The 19,642-nt window shown below is 41.3% G+C and overlaps 1 protein-coding gene across 3 annotated transcripts in view; it reads right to left on the bottom strand.

The window, feature by feature from the left end:
• Window positions 1-17,896, bottom strand: part of zmiz1a (zinc finger, MIZ-type containing 1a) — a 140,177-nt gene extending 122,281 nt beyond the window's left edge. For 2 of the 3 annotated variants that reach the window (XM_074675574.1, XM_074675576.1), the window contains exon 1: window positions 17,728-17,894. The gene's annotated coding sequence lies outside the window, so the exon portion shown is untranslated. Of the gene's footprint in view, window positions 1-17,727 lie in introns of all 3 variants that reach the window. The other variant, XM_074675577.1, reaches the window with a different exon arrangement.
• Between the last annotated feature and the right edge of the window lie 1,746 nt (window positions 17,897-19,642).

The following is a 19,642-nucleotide window of genomic DNA, read 5'->3' as shown; positions in this document are numbered from 1 at the left end:
CAATCAAAGCAGCCTCAGATTCAGTGACTCAGGAGCTTTGTAGAGCCGAGTCTTCCTGAGGCTTTGAGTTAATCAAACGGGTCTACCGCTTTATCGTAAAGGACCACAGTGCTGGTTTTGTAGCATAACCCCAGACCTCTGCAATGCTGCCAACATTTGTGCTTTTTTCAGCGATTCTGAATATGCTGCGCTCGTAGTCAATTGAAACAGAGCCAAACAGAGCTCTGTAGAAAGAAACAGAGACAGAGGACTGGTGCAAATTTGAACTATATCATGACAATAGAAGATTGGAAAAACGTTGCCTGGTCTGATGAGTCTGGATCTCTGCTCCACATTCAGATGGTAGGGTCAGAATTTGGCGTCAACAACATGAAAGCATGGATCCATCCTGCCTTGTATCAACGGTTCAGGCTGCTGCTGCTGGTGTAATGGTGTGGGGGAAATTTTCTTGGCTCATTTTGGGCCCCTTAGTACCAACTGAGCATGGTTTAAAGTCCACAGCCTACCTGAGTATTGTTGCTGACCATGTCCATACCTTTATGAGCACAGTGTACCCATCTTCTGATGGCTACTTCCAGCAGGATAACGCTCCATGTCATAAAGCTGGAATCATCTCAGACTGCTTTCTTCAACACGACAATGAGTTCCCTGTACTCAAATGGCCTCCACAGTCCCCAGATCTCAATCCAATAGAGCATCTTTGGGATGTGGTGGAACGGAAGATTCTCATCATGAATGTTCAGCCGAAAAATCTGCAGCAACTGCGTGATGCTATCATGTCAATATGGACCAAACTCTCTGAGGAATGTTTCCAGTACCTTGTTGAATCCATGCCACCAAGGATTAAGGCAAAGTCAAAAGGGGGTCCAACCCTTTACTAGCAAGGTGTACCTAATAAAGTGGCCGGTGAGTGCCTGATTTCCTTTGCTTTCGTTTTCAGGTGAAATGAAACTCAGGGATGCTTTCATTTTGTGTCATTTTGGCACCCCTATGGACAAAACGGTCTTTTGCTGTCTTCTGCTTTTGCATGTTAAGCCTCTTCCCTGCATGGCCTTTTTTTTTTTAAATAATTCATCAAAAGCACAAGAAGTTTATTTAAGGTTCCTTTCAGACACGTCTTGTTGTGCCTCAGAAATCTACTTTAAAACTTGTTCAAGACTTTAATCACAGACTCGCTCTGACCTTTGTGCCCTCTTATCAAAGCTGCTCAAAAATCGTGTGGTATTTTAGTAGCAAAACAGAGACCCAATTTCAAAACTTTGCGACATCTGAGAGCTGACAATCTCATGCTGGAAAACAGTGCGCCGACAAGATGTGTTGTCAGAAAATCAAATCAGAAAAGCAAAGCGAGTAAACAGGGATGTGAGAAGGAGCATGTGAATTTAGTTGTTTCTTGTTATGTAAAAGATTTCGCTGAGATCTTAGAAGTTGAAGTATCTTCAAATGCCCCAGCAGGAGGAGATTTTTCACTCTCTGCTGTCGACTACATCACTAAGTTCAGATAACATGACTCAAGGGCAACTAAATACTCTGTGATCTATGATGGATTAGCTGTGTCGATCAAGTCTCTGCAAGTTTAACTTCATATTTTAGCGAAATTCACAGCCCAGGGAGCAGGAAATCAATCTGACAGTGTCAGAAAATGTATTTACATTCAAAATAGATTGGTAGTGATTTTTTTGTTAACAGGCTACAACATTAAAGGAGAGTTACGCTAATTTTTTATGACAGTCTCTCTTCAAATATCCACTTTTTTGACATCTTTGCTTAGCATTAACACGTCCTGTCACTAAGTATGAACTCACCTGTTTCATGGTTTAAATAAAAGCTGCTGCAACACCAATAAATGTCAAAACATAAAGAGGGATCAATACACAGGCAGTCATCTCTCAAGAAGGTATGTGAAGAATCAAACTTGGCAGACACAGTGTATGTCAATCTCTGTCTAACACAACGCAACAGCCACAATTAACACCTGTTTCTTCATTCTGTCATTGGTTTTGTCATTAATGTCTCTGCCCCAGGCACAAAGTTCCAGTTTAACTGTCAGAAAATTCTCCTTTCAGATCATCTGCACATCACTGCAGCTGATGAACAGCCAGATAAAGACCACATTTCCCTCTGCTCCCTGCACCTGTGAGTCTAAGACAGAGCTCCATCAAGCAGACACGGGGCAGAGCCAGCCAAGTGGTGCAACACGGTTCACACGACAGACGCTCTGCTCGCAGAGACGACAAACAGCCGAAACACCCATGTGTGCGCGCCGCTGTGTGCAATGAGAATTTTAATGAGAGAAAGAGAAGCATAAAGACCAAAAACACACAAAACCCGTCTCCCACAGTGTCTGGACTGACGACTGCTACTCTTCGTGACCCCGATGCTTCGAGTCGCAGATCAGATCAGGGATGCTGTGCGACAGATGTCTGCCCAGGCGCTCTGTTCCAGGCATGAGTGCTGCTGGCACACACACCAAAGACGAGAGGCGGGGGCAGAGAACGCAAAAGCGGGAGAAAACCGTGGGGAAATGGATGGCATGGAAAAGAGGTAAAAGAAAGATGAACAGAAGTTGAAGGAGACATGATCTGCTTTGTCATGTTTCAGTCAGAGTAGTTTGGTTCGGTTGGAAGGAGAGACGTTCTGCTTGTTGAGACACACTTCAAGTTGTGACTGTCACCCTGACTGACCTGGAGGAGGAGACCTCACACACTGGAGAAACACTGGCACAGATTAGGGTCGCACTAGCTTCAGTGGCACTTGTTTATATACACATCAATACCAATATAACGCACAAATAAGAAACAATTATTCCATAATTTCCCTTAAAAAATGATCTTTATCATACTGATTTCTGCAAGCTCAAGTCAACACCAAAATCAGCCTCCGACAGCATAAAATGCAGCTTTGGAAATTGATAAGTGTTGAAGAGAATAGACTGATCTGATAACATAAGATGTTATAAAAGCTAAACAAACAGTGTGGTGCTAGCAGAGATGCCAGTAATAAGCCTCTTTTAGATTTTCTAGACATTTTCAGAAGCTCTAGTCTCAAAGTTTGACAAAACTTCTGGTTGTCACCTTTAAAACTTGAGGTGTGGAGGAGATTTGTGCAGCTATCCCACTAAGGATGGGTGAGTACTTCAGTGCACGTATCAGGCTGCTACCAGCCTTATTTTAAGGTATCGGTACTTGCAAAGGTTGCCAATACCAGCAGCCAATACTCAAAGCAAAAAAAATATATGCGTTTTTTAAGAGATCTGACTTTTTCCAACCCAGCTTGTAAACAAAGACTAAAATGAGGGATTTAAAGTTGAAAAAAATGTTTTGGACAAAAATAATCAGGATATGAAATTGTCAAACAAAAAGCTTGATATTTTGATATTATTTTTTGTCGTACCCCTAGTTTTTTGTAGGGATGGGTACCTTTCATATTTGAAACGATATGGTACCAATGCCCGGTACCTGGCAATCAGTACCCGTACTCAACGGTACCAATTTTCTGTACTTTTTTGTGTTAAAGTGGTAAAATATTTTTCAATTTGTTTTATAAAGTATAATTTTTCAATTTATCATATTTATTCTTCAGTATATAACCTTGCAATGCTGTGTTCATGTCCAGCATGGAAAATCACCTACTCTTCCACCTTCTCAAAGTCACAAGGATGCATTTAGGTACCTAAAAATGGTCTTTGTTCAAGATTATCTGTCACTTTTAATTGAAATTTTATGTATCAAAAGTATCAGTGCTTGGTATTGGTGAGTACTCAAGAGGGAGTACTCGTACTGGTATCGGTTGGAAAAAACTGGTATCGACCATCCCTTTAATTCAGCATCCTGTGAAATGAAGTACTAGAAACAGGTTTCCATTAAATTATTTATGCATTTCTGAACAAATTAGAAAAGCTCAGACGTCTTATTTATGACTGTAAAACTCTGAAGCCACCAACGCCTTGACACAAAACTCAGCGTATGACCTCAGAACCAAAACTGAATCACTCTAACTTCTCTTTGAGGAGCGATATGCAAAAAAACGCAGATGAGAGAAAGAGAAAAAGGAAGCTAATTATAGCTTCACAGCAGGATGGCCAGAAACAAACTTGATTATCATCATCGTAAAGGAGGCACAAAGGAAACCTGCTGCCTCCCCTCTCCCTCCACAATCCAATAGAGAGGCTTTTAGCCTTCGTAATGATTTACAAAGTGACAAGTCAAACAGATTTACTGTGACAGCCTGAAAGGGACCAGCACGAACACTGTTATCACTCACGTGACCAGACCTTCCAGCCCTTCTCCTGTTCCCCCTTTCCGCTGCCATCTCCCCTCTATTGAACCCCACCTCCCACCTCCCTCCCCCTCCCGCCTCCTGCCTCTTCCAGGGGACAGAAAGAATGAAGCTGGCTCAATAGAGGCAGGCAACAAGCCTATTCAACACCCCCCCTTCGCTCAACACGAGCCCCCTTCAAACGAGAGGGAAAAGCTGGGCTTTGTGGAAGTTAGTTACTTAAAGCGACAGCCCCCCAGATAAGGATCTGGTCACGGAAAACTTGTGGCCGTGCGTAAATGGAGATACCTTTGTACAATTTTAACACCATTACCCGAGGTTTATCAGATTTAATGAGCCATGAATGTGAGGGGAAATTTGCAGCTTGCAGGAGCAACTGACGACATTTCTACAGCAGCCTTGGCCCTTCCAGTGGCCATGAAAGGCTGTTAAAAACCTTATTAATCTGCAGAGGAGCTTCATTAAAAATGGAAAACATGAGGCAATCCCTGCCACAGTTTTCATTATTATGATTTTTTTTAGCAGGAAAAGGCTTTTTCTGCTTGTGCTTTCCATCCACATTCATTGAAAGGTATCTTTTGCGTCCTAAGCGACAGATCTACATTTGACTTTGACTTCCAGAGCTCATACCGAGCAAATTTACGTTTGGGCAGCATCGCTCCCTCCAGGCATGAGATGCTTTGCCTGGTTCAGTCATCTCTTTTGTTTTTGCCTTTTTTCATTTCTGGAAGGTGAAAAACACCTTGGCTGTTCCAAGCTTTGAAAACAGAGCCACCCCTAAAACCATCAGAGCTCACGGCAGAGAGATGTGTGCATCTGTGTGTGTGTGTGCGTGCGTGTGTGTGTGCCGAGAATTCTCAAGGAGCGGAGACCCCTCGGGCTACGCAGATTCAGTTTCCCCCTTTCTGGCTTCCAAAAACAAAGGAATTCCAGAGAAAATCAGGGCAGGACCTCACCCCAAGCCACCGCTGCTGCTTCCACCCCCCACCTCCTTCTCTCTTGCTCTCACACACACACACACACGCATTTCACGGCAGCATGCACAAACACACACACAGCACAGCAAAGGTGATTTCATGCACCCATCAATAAGACACACCTCCTCTCTTGTTGTACAATCAGGCTGATTTGATATCCAGGGAGACATGGTTACAAAGGCATGACAAGAGGAAGACTTAGGTGTGTGTGTGTGTGTGTGTGTGTGTGCGTGTGTGTGTGTGTGTGTGTGTGTGTGTGTGTGTGTGTGTGTGTGTGTGTGTGTGTGTAAATATGTGGGGGTAGATGACATACAGTTTGGCCCTAATTCATACTTCCTAGACATGTCTGTCCGTCTGTTGTTTTCCTGCTGCCTTTGTTGACCACCGCTAACCACCAAACACACTGACATTAGCGCACTCCATTCACATTTTATTGGCAGCACATTGAGCAACACCCTTAAGATGTTGCAGGTCAGGCTGTGGTTTGACAACTAAACCCCTCACAAACACACTAACTCACACACACACACCCCTCCTAATAAATGAGTCAGACATGAAACGTGTGATGTCCTCACGTGTTTCTTTAACAATGTCAACACATGCCATTCAGCTTCCACTCAGCTCCCACCGGGCAGCCAGGCAAAGGTTACAGGATGGCTGTGAAAGCAATATGGCTGAGATGTGTAATAGCTGTATTAGATGCTGCTAATGCATGTAATCTGGAGTAATGGGTGGTTGTTTGGAAAGGAGCAGACACAGAGGAGCTCTTAACAACTTCCACTGCCTCTTTTTACTGGATGGATTACTTGGAAATTGACTGAAAGAGCATCAATAAGAAAGCTAATTTGAGCTGTTTACAAATAAAAAGTTGGCATGTAACTTGAGAAAATGATTAATTTAGAGATAATAAGTAAAAATAGACACTCCTGTTGAGTGCTTGAAGGCTAATTGTTCACAAAGTGATGTTATTTTTTTTTATTTAAGAAGAAACTGAAGTTGTTTAGTTGATGCTTCACAACAACACCATGAAGAAGCTAGCTCTGTCGTCTTGCTAACGCTAAGGGCTGATGCTCAAATAGTTACAATGACAGATGAGATTTTAAGCAAGAATCATGTTAGCATGTTAGCTCAGCATTTCAACCTTCTGACACTGACTTTTAAGTGACACCACTTATGGATTTGGGTGCCCCCTGTTGGCAAAGCAGTACCTCTTTTTTGTATACTATCTCATAGGGGTGTAACGGTGCATGTATCAGTGCCGAACCGCTCCATAAGGCCGTTTAGTTCGGTACAGTGCTGTATTCGAACGAGTACAGTAAGTTTACGTTAGCCGTTGCACATGGCTCTTTAATATTCATGTGAGTACTCGTCTATGATTGGCTGAGCAGGGAAGGTGTTTTAATATTCATGAGGAAAGTGGTCTGTGATTTGTGCTTTGCGATCATGTGCATATCATGTGGACGTGACGTCTCACAGTGAGCCAGTCAGAAGATGAATATCAAAGAGCTTCAGCAGCCACAGGAGCTTGTGTCTGAATTGTGCATCATGGCTGCTGCTAACGACCAACCAGAGCTTGAAGAGCCTCCCCCCTCGCTGTATAATGGCAAGTTTTTGGTTTAATAAACATGCTAAACAAGCAAACGTTTTTGCGTTGTTCCATACTGTACTGAAAATGTACAGAACCGGGACCCTAAAACCAAGGTACGTACCGAACCATGATTTTTGTCAACCGTTACACCCCTATTATCTCAACATTTGGATGGTCAGCCTTCTCTGTTAAAGAGGTAAAACTTTGGAATTGATAACCAACTGAAATCAAACTGAACACAGATTTCAAATCCTTCACTGTTAAGGTCAAGTGCTGGCTGAAAGCAAAACTGAGCTGTAACCATTCTTAGTGTGCCATGTTTTTAATTTCTTGCTTGAACTAAGATTTTGTTGTTTTTTAAGGTTGATGTGTTTTTATTTTACTGTTATCATGTAATTTATTGCCACTTTTTTGCTGGTAAATGCATGTTTTATGTTACTTAAAGGCCCAACTAGATGACAAGAGTAGGAATGGGAATTGATAAGATTTTGTCAATACAGGTACCCTTATCAATTCTGCTTACCAATCTGATTCTTTATCGATTCCCTTATCAATTCCTGTTGTGAATTTTCTTGGTACAAAAAGTAGCTTTACAGGTTTTCTGTGTCAACAACATTTAATTGAGTTTAAACTGTAAGTGAATAAAATGTAATTGGTCTCTGAGTCTGGATATTTCAGCATTATTATACAGAAACAGGTAAAAACTGCACACAATGTGACGTTGATGTACTGTGTTGTAATATGTTAATAATTCAAGTAGGCCATCTAGTGTCTCAAAGTGGTTGTAGCAATGGTTTAAGTTGTTAGGAAGCTTTGCATAGTTATGAAGTCAGCCATGAGCCTTTCAATTGCCTGTTAGCTTTTGACATTTGAAATTCTCAGTATTTTTTACAAAGCGTTGATGTGATATGTTTCTGTGATGAAAGTTGAAATTCTATTCTGAAGCTGAAGTTATACTGATTTATGCTAATTGCTGGCATATCAATTCAGTTTCCGATATATGTTAGCATCAAGCTTGCCCTATTTTGTTATTTTGGTAAATAAGGTGAATTATACCATTTTGAATGTACTGAATATGAATCTCCTGAGAGAGAGTAATGTACATTTCTTTATGAAGTCAGTTCTTCAGTAAAACTTCAAGCTGAAAATCCTGAATCAGAGTTTTCTTGGTAAACGTTATCTGACTGCTAAGCTAAGAAAGGCCCGGCGGCTCCGGCACAATGTCAAGAATTGATAAGGGAATCGTTAAGCACAAAGGCTAACGATATCGATGGATTGAAACATTTCTTAACGATTCTCTGATTAAAGTTTTCATCCTGCCGTCTTCTTACAGCACTTTCTCACACGGTTTGCCATTTGACTTTGGATGTGTGTGTTCAGGCAACCAAACAATTAAATGTCTTGCTAGTTGGCTAAATAATAAATAGTACTTGTATCATCATATTGCTGAAGTGCTGGTCATTTGTTGCGTCAAAACCAAAGTGTACCAACCCACCACTAGCCGGGGCTGTATCAGGTTAACAATGCTATAGTGATCTACAACCCAGATGTAAACAAACACAGCTGACAGATGTAACTTCATAGTGTGTGGCACAGTATAGCAGTATTTTGATCTAGAAAATAAAACTGTGTCTGGTTAAACTGTCAGAAAACAACTTGGTCAGAACAAAGCATAACCAGCACAAGCATGAGGAAGCTAACCAGTAATAAACTGCCACCCAGCTTTTTCTTTCACTTTCAGTTTGTGTGATAGTAAGCCAGGACTTAACAAGGAAAAACAAACCTGTCAGTCATTCTGAAAACAGCACAGTTATTTATGTATTACAAATAATGTCAAACTCAAGCTCAAGAACCTTGAAACAACAAAAATCTCTTTGCTGTTATTTTTGCAAGCACACAATTTTATAATAGCAACCCAGGCTCTTTTAAAATCATACAACACAGGCACCCTTGCTGTTATGTCAATAATGTTTGCTGGATAATTAAAGAGCCCAGGGAGACAATGATAAACATTGTTTAGAGGCTGATCCCTGGCAAGCGCCAAGCAGTGTATCATTGCTGTCTCTGGAATACACACGATTAGCCTGCTCTCATTACTGATATGATAAACGACAGCTTCCACCGTGGCTTTTGTTTGCTGGGAGGACGTACTTGTAACAGAGGGAGGTTAGAAAACAAGTGGTGAGACACATTGCTCCTGTAATAGAGCAGGACTAAAGGAGAGAAATGGGTTATCTGCAGAGAGACTGCAGGTAAGGTTAGTGATGGCCGCAAAGTTAGGTCTGCAGCCAGATGAAGTACTGTGATTCACAAACCGCTGAGATCACTGTTTAATAAAACTGACGTCTTTGTTTGTTACACCCCAATCAGGGCCCTAACTTCTCCATCCCTCTGTCTCGTTTCCTGTGTGTGAAGTTAATGCTGCAGCTCGGCCCAGGCCCACCAGCCCGTCTCTCTTTACAGTTGGTGTATCCACACAGAGGTTTAAAATATGCCCCTTTATCTGAGCCGCCCAGGCGGGAAAATGAAAGGGATGTCAGTCCTTAGAACCCTGGGAAAGCGGCTGGCTCAACCGCCAGTGTCAAAACGAAAGGGAGGGCACAGAGCGGGCAAACACACTGCACACAGTAATAGACTTTTTCTGTCCCTGAGCGATGTCGGAAAGCAGTGAGAAAACAGTCTTAGTGGGGCAGTGGAGCTCAAGATTGTATGCCAATATGATTTGAGGGGCTCTCTGTAAAAACCACAGAGGGCTTCATTAACAGACCAAAAGCACAAGTGAAAAATCAATCTGGTGCGCAGCTATACCTCTGCTTGAAACTCAATCCTCATAAGAAAAAACAATATATGCATGCAATACGTCTTTGCAATGAAACATGAGCAGCAGCTCTTCAGTTTCTACCATATTTCAGCTTTTTGCAACTCTCTGCGTGAAAGAATCAGAGCAGATAATGCTCGACTCCCTTTCTCCCCCCTATAACCGACATAGCAGGGGAAGAATAAGTGCTGTCCCTTTGCATTAGTATTATCCTTGTTAATTTACTTTGTCAGAAAACAAGGAAGTATGAATCTCTGGAGGCCACGATGGAGACAATTCGACTGGCTTCAGAGAAACTCTGCTATCACTCCCCATCTCCCACGCAAACAGAAAATCAACATGCCACGCACTCTGAGACTAGACAAGAGGCTGTTTATAGAAATAATGATAATATAAACACAACATGTAACTTCTAATATTAAGAAAAAGTATTGATTGTACTTGTGCAAGTAATTATAGGCATCATGACTTTTGTTGGAAGCAGAGATTTCAACTTTCTAAGTCGACCCTGCAGGCGCTCTTCTCCACTGGACTTGGTACCTGGCATGAACTCAAGCTGCAAGAGAGCAGGCTCGAGCACAGTCCTGAGTGTCTGTCTGGCAAATGAACCCATGTGGGACACCGTGCGAGGTGTGAAGACCCTTTTGGAGGAGGCTGCAGCAGCAGTCAGCGCTGGCTGGCTTGCTGGCTGGCTCGCAGGCGCTGCTCCGGTATCAGGAGAGACAAGGCAAACACAGCAGATCAGCGCTGAAACCGTAAACCCACTGACCCAGCATGAAGAGAGAGAGGGGACTAATTAGTGACTGTACTTACAACTCAAAAGGAGAGAAAGAGAGAGGAGAGGAGAAAGGAGGGAGGAGGGGGGAGCATACACACACATACACACAAAGCACACAGTTGGAGGATGAGGACAATGAGTTTGTTTAGCTTAAACAGGATTTACAAGCCAAACAGACACACGCCAACGCCACTCACTCAGACACATACTATCTCTTTTCCCTCTCTATCGCTAACCCCTTCTCTCTGCGCTTCAACAACAACAACACAGACACACAGCCGAGACAGGCTCTGTGAGGATTTCATCAGCGCTTAAAAAAAAGGAGGAAAAAAGTGAGGGTAATTGCTTGCGATGGTGTGAAGTCTTGAGTGCAGGCGGCAGCGGTGGGCGAATGGACGGATGGATGGTTGGAGGGAACATTTTGTTCCTCCTGTGCGGGCGCAGACTCTCATATTGTTCCCTGGTTGAGGCCGGCCCGGGTGTCATTTATGATTCAAGGGCCCCAGCCTCTCAGCGGAGGGGAACAGGACATGGGCCATTGTGACGTCCCCTGCACTCGTTTCTCAAAGAAACGTCAAATCAAACATGCATGAGACGGTGACAGGGGCGAGCCGGCAACTCTTCTCTTCACTCTGTCCTCACTCTGCACTCTGGTTCACTCTCTTGTCCCAGAAAAAAAACAGCACTTAATGGACTGTGTCTCCCCGATGTTTTTGGTAACTTAAGGTTGAAGTGACAGCTCTTCAGAAACAGAAGTTTGGTAAATGTTTAGCCTTAATTTAACTATCTGAACAGACGGCTTGAAAAGGGTCAGATTCATTCAGATGGGTGTAAGTGGGAAAAGGCAACATGAGCCAATCACCCTTGGAAAAAAAGTCCTGAAGCCCTTTTCACACAAGCTCAGGGCTCTTCAAAATTTCCCCAATATTTTCCATTAAGGGTGCATGTGTGAACGTTTGCTAAAGTAGTTCACCTGACTTTTCCTCTGCCTGAAGTCTGGGTGAGCTGAGGTGTGAATTCAGCGGGTAGTAGACCCAAATGAGTGGGCGAGGTGTTTACACTGTTCACAATTTGCACTTTCTGCAAAAGATTTTCCTGATAGGCACGGATGTCTGCCTTTTGTTTTTTTTTACTGAAACTCCTGTGAGACGTTTTTCACTAGTTACAAAAGACTGAAATTGAAGACACTACTTTTTATTTTATTTTGAACTTTTCTTCTTTGACAGGATCATGGGCAGGATTTTAAATCCTTAATTCTTTGTTTTTCAATAGTTTTAAACTTTTACTGGTTTTATTTTACAAATGTTTCCTTTCCTTTATTTGATAGTGGTTCTTAGCCTTTTATATATTTCTAAATTTCTCCTCACACTTCTCTTTTACTTCTTCTCTTTCATTTCCTTTTACTGTTTGTTTTTATCAAGTAAAGCACTTTGTTACTCTGTTTTGAAAAGTCCTATAAAATACAGTTTATTTTTTATTATTATTATTATTATTATTATTATTTTTATTAAAATTATTATTATTACTATTATATTATTATTATTAAAATTATTATTATTATTATTATTTTATTATCATGATTATTATTATTATTACTATTATAATTTTACTTCTCTTTAATTTCCTTTTACTGTTTGATATTTTCAAGTAAAGAACTTTGTTACTCTGTTTTGAAAAGTCCTATAAAAATAGTTTATTTTTATTTTTATTTTAATATTAATAATAATATATATTTTTATTTTTTTCTTATTTATTTATCATTATTATTATTTTATTTTTTCTTATTTATTTATTATTATTATTATTGCCTATGTAAGACCTAAAAAAGAACATATCCATCAACACAAAGATGAATGTTTCTTTCTATTTTTTTATCGAGCATGAAAGTGAAAGTGGCGGGTAGGTGTCAGTTGAAATGATTGATCAAAATGAGGAAATGTGAAGAGAGGAGTTGGGATGACATGCAGCAAAGAGTAAAAGCAGACAAACCAACCTGTAGCTACTTTAACAATGAGCCAACTGGTGCCAAAACTTTTAGTAGATTTCAGTTGTTGGCTGCACATCCAACACTGACTAATTCCCCAGAAAGTTGGTTCTGAAAATCCTGAAATTGTCTGGAAAAAGTCAGGAGCTGATGTGTAAAAAGGGGCTTCAGAGGAGAACACTATTTCTTGGATTTGTTCTTATTCAAGGAATTTGTTTTTTGCTGAGTGTGAAGATTCCTTGACTGCACCGCCCTGTTTTCCTCACCTGAAAGCAGCACAGCAAAGTCAGTGTTTTCCTCGGTTGGATGCCAAACAATGCTGTTTGCTGCTGCTTAAAGGTCAGATATGCCTTGCTCATGGAGTTATTCTCAATGACTCCTCTGGCTTTCAGACACTTCAGGGCTTTAAACCCACCGGCCACAAGCAGAACCACAGGCTACGGTTTGTAGCTCTGACATGCATGTGCCATGGAGGTTTTCTGATCCCTGCACAGCCTGCTTGTTGATTTTTGGCTCATCATACAGAATGATGTCATCATGGCTGCCCGGCAGAAAAAGTTGCAAAAGCTGGACGCTTAATTTCCTCATTTAGCTGATTTAACTTGAAGGGAGCGCAACTGCAGACTTATTGGTGGAATTACAACAGCGTTTAGGAAGTAGTTAAGAGTCTGACAACGAGGTTTCAACCTCAACACTTCAAAGGTGTGACTCCCTCTCAGACTTCTTTTCAAAATTAGCCATTAAAAACACTCTAAGGCAACACAAGTTTCTCCTTATTAAAAAACTTAAATAGGCACACTGAAAACAAAGCTAGAGTCCAGATGAAAAGTTGTGCCAAGATGAACCACAAGTGAGACAGAAAAGGAGCGAAGGAGAGACTGAGACAAAGGCTGGCTTCTGCTCGGGACACCAGTGGGTGGGTGGTTGAGTTTGGGCTAATAGCAAGACACCAGACAACAAAAATCCATGTCAAGTGTACAGTCAGGGAAAAGGGAGCAGTGATTTCACAGTATTCCTTGAACCAACATGAACAGCTAGATGAAATGTCAGGCTGTCAAAACATTAATTAGCGTTCACCAGGTTTAAAGCACTTGGCAGGCTGCAGCTGTGCCGGCACACTGGAAACACAAGTACAGAGTGTTTAACTTGGTAAATCGCTGAGTAATGAAGAGCTTATTACTCAGACATGTGTGATTGTTTTCTTTTCCTTTTCTTACTTCTTATCTCTTCGCTCACTTACAGCTTCACAGACGAACAAGGAATGAAAGTTCAGAGTTGTTTGTAGATTCAACACCCTAGACTTTGATCCAACTTGTTGTAGACTGCATATTAAAAATGACAGGGAGTAAAAGGGTGTTGATGGATGAGACATGAGAGCGGCTCAACATTTGGCTTGACCCAATGACCCATAAACACATAAATATTGTCTCCAAGTTCAACATTCCTCATCTAGCTGTGGCTGCAAACTTTGATCCTTGTAAAAAAGGCATAAACAAATCCATCATTGCTGTTCTGATAACATCAGGTTCAGCTGTTACGACAGCACATTTTAAACTACATTAAATCACACTAAAATACTCACTTTTCAATGTCTGATAACAATGTTAAAACTTACAAACTGACATTTTGATAACACTCCTTGTCTAAAGTAGAAGTGTAATGCAAGAACGTGGCAGCGATGTGTAACGATAACATGCCTTCATTTCCACCCATTGTGACACATGAAGCCAAAAATATCCCTCTGGTGGCGCTAAGGCATACACCGAAGCAACCTGGCTGCTAATGATTGACGTCAGACCAGCGACGCTAACCAAAACATGCCAGAAAGTTGCCGTTAAGATGTTAAATCCCCATGGTCAGTGCAATCTACAACAGATCAGTTTCTCGTATTGATCTGGTGCAGATACTTATGGCTATTGGCTACAGAAAGTTAAATGACTTATTCCAGTGTTCTGTTTTTCAGAATGCTGCAAGAGCTGCCAATCAATCAACTTCTTAAACTCAAATAACTTAAAAAAAAAACATGTTCCAAAAACAGATCACTTGGACTAAAATTATCATATTAAGGACAAAATAAAGTCACAGACACATTTTTCTGATGTGTATAAGCTTAAGTCCAGTTAGCCTAGTCCAAGCCTTACAACTAACCCATAATGCATTGTGGCATTAAGCAGGTGCATTTGAAAAGTTAACACTAGCAGCCCTACACAGGTGAAACTCAGCAAGGAAAATCTAAAGTTTAACCCTATGTGGACTGAAAAGTATTTATTTATTTTACAAGTCCAAAAACCAGTCTGATTGTTTGCTGTGCAATGAGTGCATTGCAGTGCTGAAAGATCATAATATCCAAAGACACCACACTAAAAAACATGTCGCATTTTGTACAAACTCTCCCAAGGGATCTCATGAGGGGGCGGATAAAATTTAAAGTTTGACTGCATCTCACAACTGGAGTTGTGCTACAACAAAGCTGACTTGCATAGCTCAAGAGAGATCCACAGCAGCTTAACTTTGCTGCTAAAAATCATGTCATTTCTCCTTAGTCTGAAAATCCAGCCTGACCATATTTTTAATTGATTCGCCGTGATCTAAAGTTTGACTCATGTTCCATCTGGTCACAGGTTTATGACCTATACTGCAGCCACTCAGCAGGGGGAGCTCTACATCATCTGCCTTCAAATTTAATATACACAACATGAAAAATTTAAATGTGCAAGTAACTTGCGTGTCTACTGAATCCCCTTTTTTTAATCTAGGGGGATTGGTTTGCTGAGAGTAGCTGGTAGCGCACTCAAACAGTGTTGAACTGCATCAAAAAAGGATTTTAAAGCACAGAACATAAACTCAAGGCCCCTGTTCAATAGTTAAAATGTGCACATAATGAGTGAGCACTGCTTGTTCACATTTTTATTGCAGTAATTTCAGACTTATGCGATGTAATTATTACAAATGCTCACACTGGGATACCGCTGAAATTAAGAACTCACTGTATGTGCAGCTGTACCTCACAGCATGCTTCTTTAACTAATGTGTCACAGGTAAGGAGAGCTGCTTTAAGCTTCATTATGATGCAATTTCCTGATTCCTTTTACCTTTACATCATGGACATCAGAGTCTACTCTGCTCCAGTTTTAGGGGGCTTCATGGCTTGTGGGTTCAGTCCTTGAAATACGATTATCCATCCCTGTCACTCCTGCTGCAGCTTCAAAAGTGCAACTCCTTCGTTCTGTCTCCTTGTTTTCTCTCAGGGAACAAACACACAGCTGCACATAAATATACATCCTCATGTTGTGCTGCACTCTTTAAACACTGCCAGTGTCTGTCTCTGTTTTAGATTTCCTGACATATTTCCGGCACCATCTCTCTCGTATTATGGCGTGGAGGTCCAGACAGTCCAGCCTCAGTGAGCATACTTACAGCCTTTAAAAATAAAAGCCAAATTTGATTTCAAAGTGAGTGGAGCCTTTAGCCTGTTTAGTGAATCAGACACTCTTCTGTCTCGTCTCACAGCCTGGCTGGCTGGCTGGCTGGTTGAAGAGAGGCCCCAGGAGGGACAACAGAAGGAAAGAAAACTCAAACATACACACACGCACACATACACAATAACACACACACACACATCCAAGTTTCAAACAGTTGCAGATGGCTTTAATTCCTTGCCCTCTTTCTTTCACAATTTATCAGGTAACCCACTCTGAGCAAGCGTGCCTTCTTTTCATGCCTCGCTGTGATGACTTAACGCTGCTTCAGTTCATCAGAAGGAGAAGAAGAAGAAGGGGAGAAAAAGTCTAACAGCACTAATTAATGTGGAGCCGCTGACAAGTGTTGCCGCGGAAACAATTTCATTACATCACCAATTTAAATTACCGAGCAAGGAGACACTGGAGGGTGCACCCATCCAAAATCTGTTTACACTTTACACACTTACTCTCTAGACTCAGATACAAAGAGCGACCACACAAGCACCTGCAATCGTGTGCAATACTTCTGCAACACATACTGACTGCGTTCAACTTCTATGTTTTCAAAGAGCGTGGGAGCTTTTATGCGTTTAAGAATGATTGATTTTCTTACAGCAAACTACTTATTCTATTATGGTAACAGGATCAGATACAGTGCAGAATTTTCCTGGGCTCACACAAATTTCACAGCTCCTGAGGATCTGCTTCCTTTAACTTCGAAGCCTTACTAACAAGGCTAAAGGTTCCTTCTCGCCTTCTGCCAAAGTTTAGCTGTCCTGTAACAGGGTGCACTGTAATGAAAGAGTGGCAGTCTCCTCCTCCTCCTCCTCCTCTTTGGGAGCCCCCTCTCTGCTGTGCTCTGCCCCGGCTGGCCTCACATCCAGATGGGAGGAATTTTTACGGGGAGGGTCCTCCAGACTTAGGGCATATAGGGCTGTGCTGAGTCAAGCAGCACATCCACACTTGGCTGCAGAGGGATTTAGGAAATATGGCACTGCTGCAGGTCTTCATCCAGGATTCAGATGCTCATTTAAACTGAAGGCATGCCACAAGGTTGCATTGCACACAAATAGAAACACACCTGTGCTTTGTCTTTAAAGACATGTTACATTAAATAATTGTTAAAGTTGTCTCTTTTTGTTTGCAAGAGAGCCCTAAAGTCTTCCTGTGGGTCTTAATGTCCTCACATTAGAGCCCACTGATCTTTGAATGATGCCTCAGAAGACCCAATCAACACAATCAGTGTTATCAGTGCACCTAAAGGTGGCAAATGTCACTGACAGTGCATTGCATTAACAGTTAGATATCAGAGTAACATACGGACATGCCTGCTAATTGCATTACAACAGGTAGCTTATAATAGCAACAAGCCCAGTCACAGCGCTGACTGTTAGCTAAGTGACATACATTCTCTGTTAAGCATCAACCAAGCAATCAGCTGATCGCCCTGGACGCACACACAAATACACAGACCCGCAATCACTCCGAGTTAGGAGCAAATTCCTATCCTCACATAATGCATGCACCTATCCAGATATAACCCTGCAGACACGCTGACTTTGGTTATTTCGCTCCAGCGTAACTCGTCCACAAAAGGCAGGAACATGAGATCCACACACACAGCATGGTCATTAAGCCGCGTAAAGGCGCTCCGTTACCGCTCGCACAGCCACAATCTGCCCCCTCTGACACGAGTTCATCAGCGGCTGTTAAAGGTTTCCAGGAGGTCACCCTATTGTTAGCAGGTTGTCTGTGTCCAGCGGGAGGCAACCCCATCTTTAACAAGCCACACACGCATTCAAACCCCGCTTTAGAACAAAAAATAACCAGGCGCCAAACTTACTTTCAGCTACGGACCTCAGCGGTGAATCCGCGTATTGTTCCTCCAAACCTCGTGTTTACGTCGCTCCCCTCTCTCGCTCTCTGCACTTCACAAAGACGACGCGAGAGCCCCGGAGACGGTGTGAGTGACTGACTGAATCAACTACCGTAGAGCACGGCAAGTTGAAGTGTCAGATTACACTGGCTATTCAGTTACCAGAGAGAGCCGTGCTCGGCTGGTCGCTCCGAAAACGCGGTCTAGATTTCCGCGGAAGGACACTTGAGTGCAAAGGTGTAACTACACGCTAATGGGCTGCTAACGCCACAGTTCACACTGGAGCGGAGTGCGGCGCATGGCTCCTCTTATTGTCTGGTTTCGTGTGGTGCACCATCAGTGATTTTATAGCTCAACATTAATATTTGTTTTATATCAATTAAAAATTCCTTGTCATAATAGTCGAATTACCTACACGTTTGAAAAAATATGTTTTTTTTTGCCTATTTCTTTGACCGACCAATTTGGCCATCAATTAAAATGTACCTCATTTTTTTATTATGTATTTGTTTTTGTTTATTATGATATTATTTATTGTTGACTGACAGCTTCAAAAAGATGACCACAGCTGTAAGTATTGAATTGTTGATTTAGCGTGTACAGTAAAGCAAGAAAGCAACAATAAACAAATTTCCATACCTTTGCAATTTAGAAAATCTTACTTTTTAAGATTTATTGGGAGGAAGAACAACGTCTTACAGGCTATTTGTGTTAATATAAAAACCTGGAAACACTTTACTTGCTCAATAATAAAAATTATTTATAAAATGTACCATTAATAACTGTAGATATGAACACTAAAAATTAGCATGAGATCCCAAAAGTTTCAAAATCACAGTAATCATCTTGTTTGCACGTATTGTACACCAAGAAAAGTTGTTTTCACTTCCTCCCACAAGATAATAAATTGTTTAAAAAAAAATAGTGCAAAATATTTATTGTTCCCACAACAAGACCACAGTATTTTTTGCACAATCAAGTTAATTTTATTTCTAAAGGTATTTTGTTTGCAGAATTTAAGCAAAATGACTCTTTAGGGTCTAAATAATAATAATAATAATAATAATTATAATATTTTTTTATTATAACTATTATTATTATTATTATTATTATTATTATTATTATTATTATTATTATTATTATTATTAGATTTTTTATTACAAATTCAAAACATGTTTATTTTCATTACAATGATAATTTATTATATTATTATTATTATTATTATTATTATTATTATTATTATTATTATTATTATTATTATTATTATTATTATTAAATTAAAAAAAATATATATCACAAATTCAAACCATCTTTGTTGTTATTACAATTTCACATATCACGTTACGCTAAACAGAGCTTCCCATTTGTTTGTGCACGTGGTTATGTTTGCGTCCGGTTGCTCTGTTTTCTGTGTGTGAACCATTTGCAGCCTCCGCCCCGCTCCAGCAGCCTTGCAGGCGGGACTCCGTGTTTTGCGGATGGCCGGTCTCTGGTGGAAGCCTCGGAATAACAAAGACGTGTTTGAGAGCAGCGGCAGGCTGGGCTGAGCGGTGACGTCAAGGAACAATGTCTCCCCTCCCGACACGCACACACACGCACGCACACGCACGCCAGTGCACACAAGCTCTTCCCTCTCTTCCTAGTCAGGCAAGGCTGAACTGCCCAGAGGGAGGGCCGCTCAGCTCTCAGTGCATCAGATAGAATCACTCACTCCTCATGCTGTGCCTGCACACAGGATTTCTTCACTGTTTTTTTTCATGGGGAGAAATAAAAAAGAACAATGGAGTGGCAGATCAGCAATAACAAATAAACAATCTGCTAAGAAGCATCCAGTTAGTCTGTGTTTGCACCTCGCAAACACCCAATTTCCCATGGCTGATGA

The sequence above is a fragment of the Halichoeres trimaculatus genome, unplaced genomic scaffold, assembly GCF_033239565.1.
Source record: "Halichoeres trimaculatus isolate MK-OKI-2021-1 unplaced genomic scaffold, fHalTri1.1 fHalTri1_scaffold_8, whole genome shotgun sequence".
Lineage (NCBI taxonomy): Eukaryota > Metazoa > Chordata > Actinopteri > Labriformes > Labridae > Halichoeres > Halichoeres trimaculatus.
The sequence above is the reverse complement of the archived record's forward strand: the minus strand, read 5'-3'. Positions and strand labels throughout refer to the sequence as shown.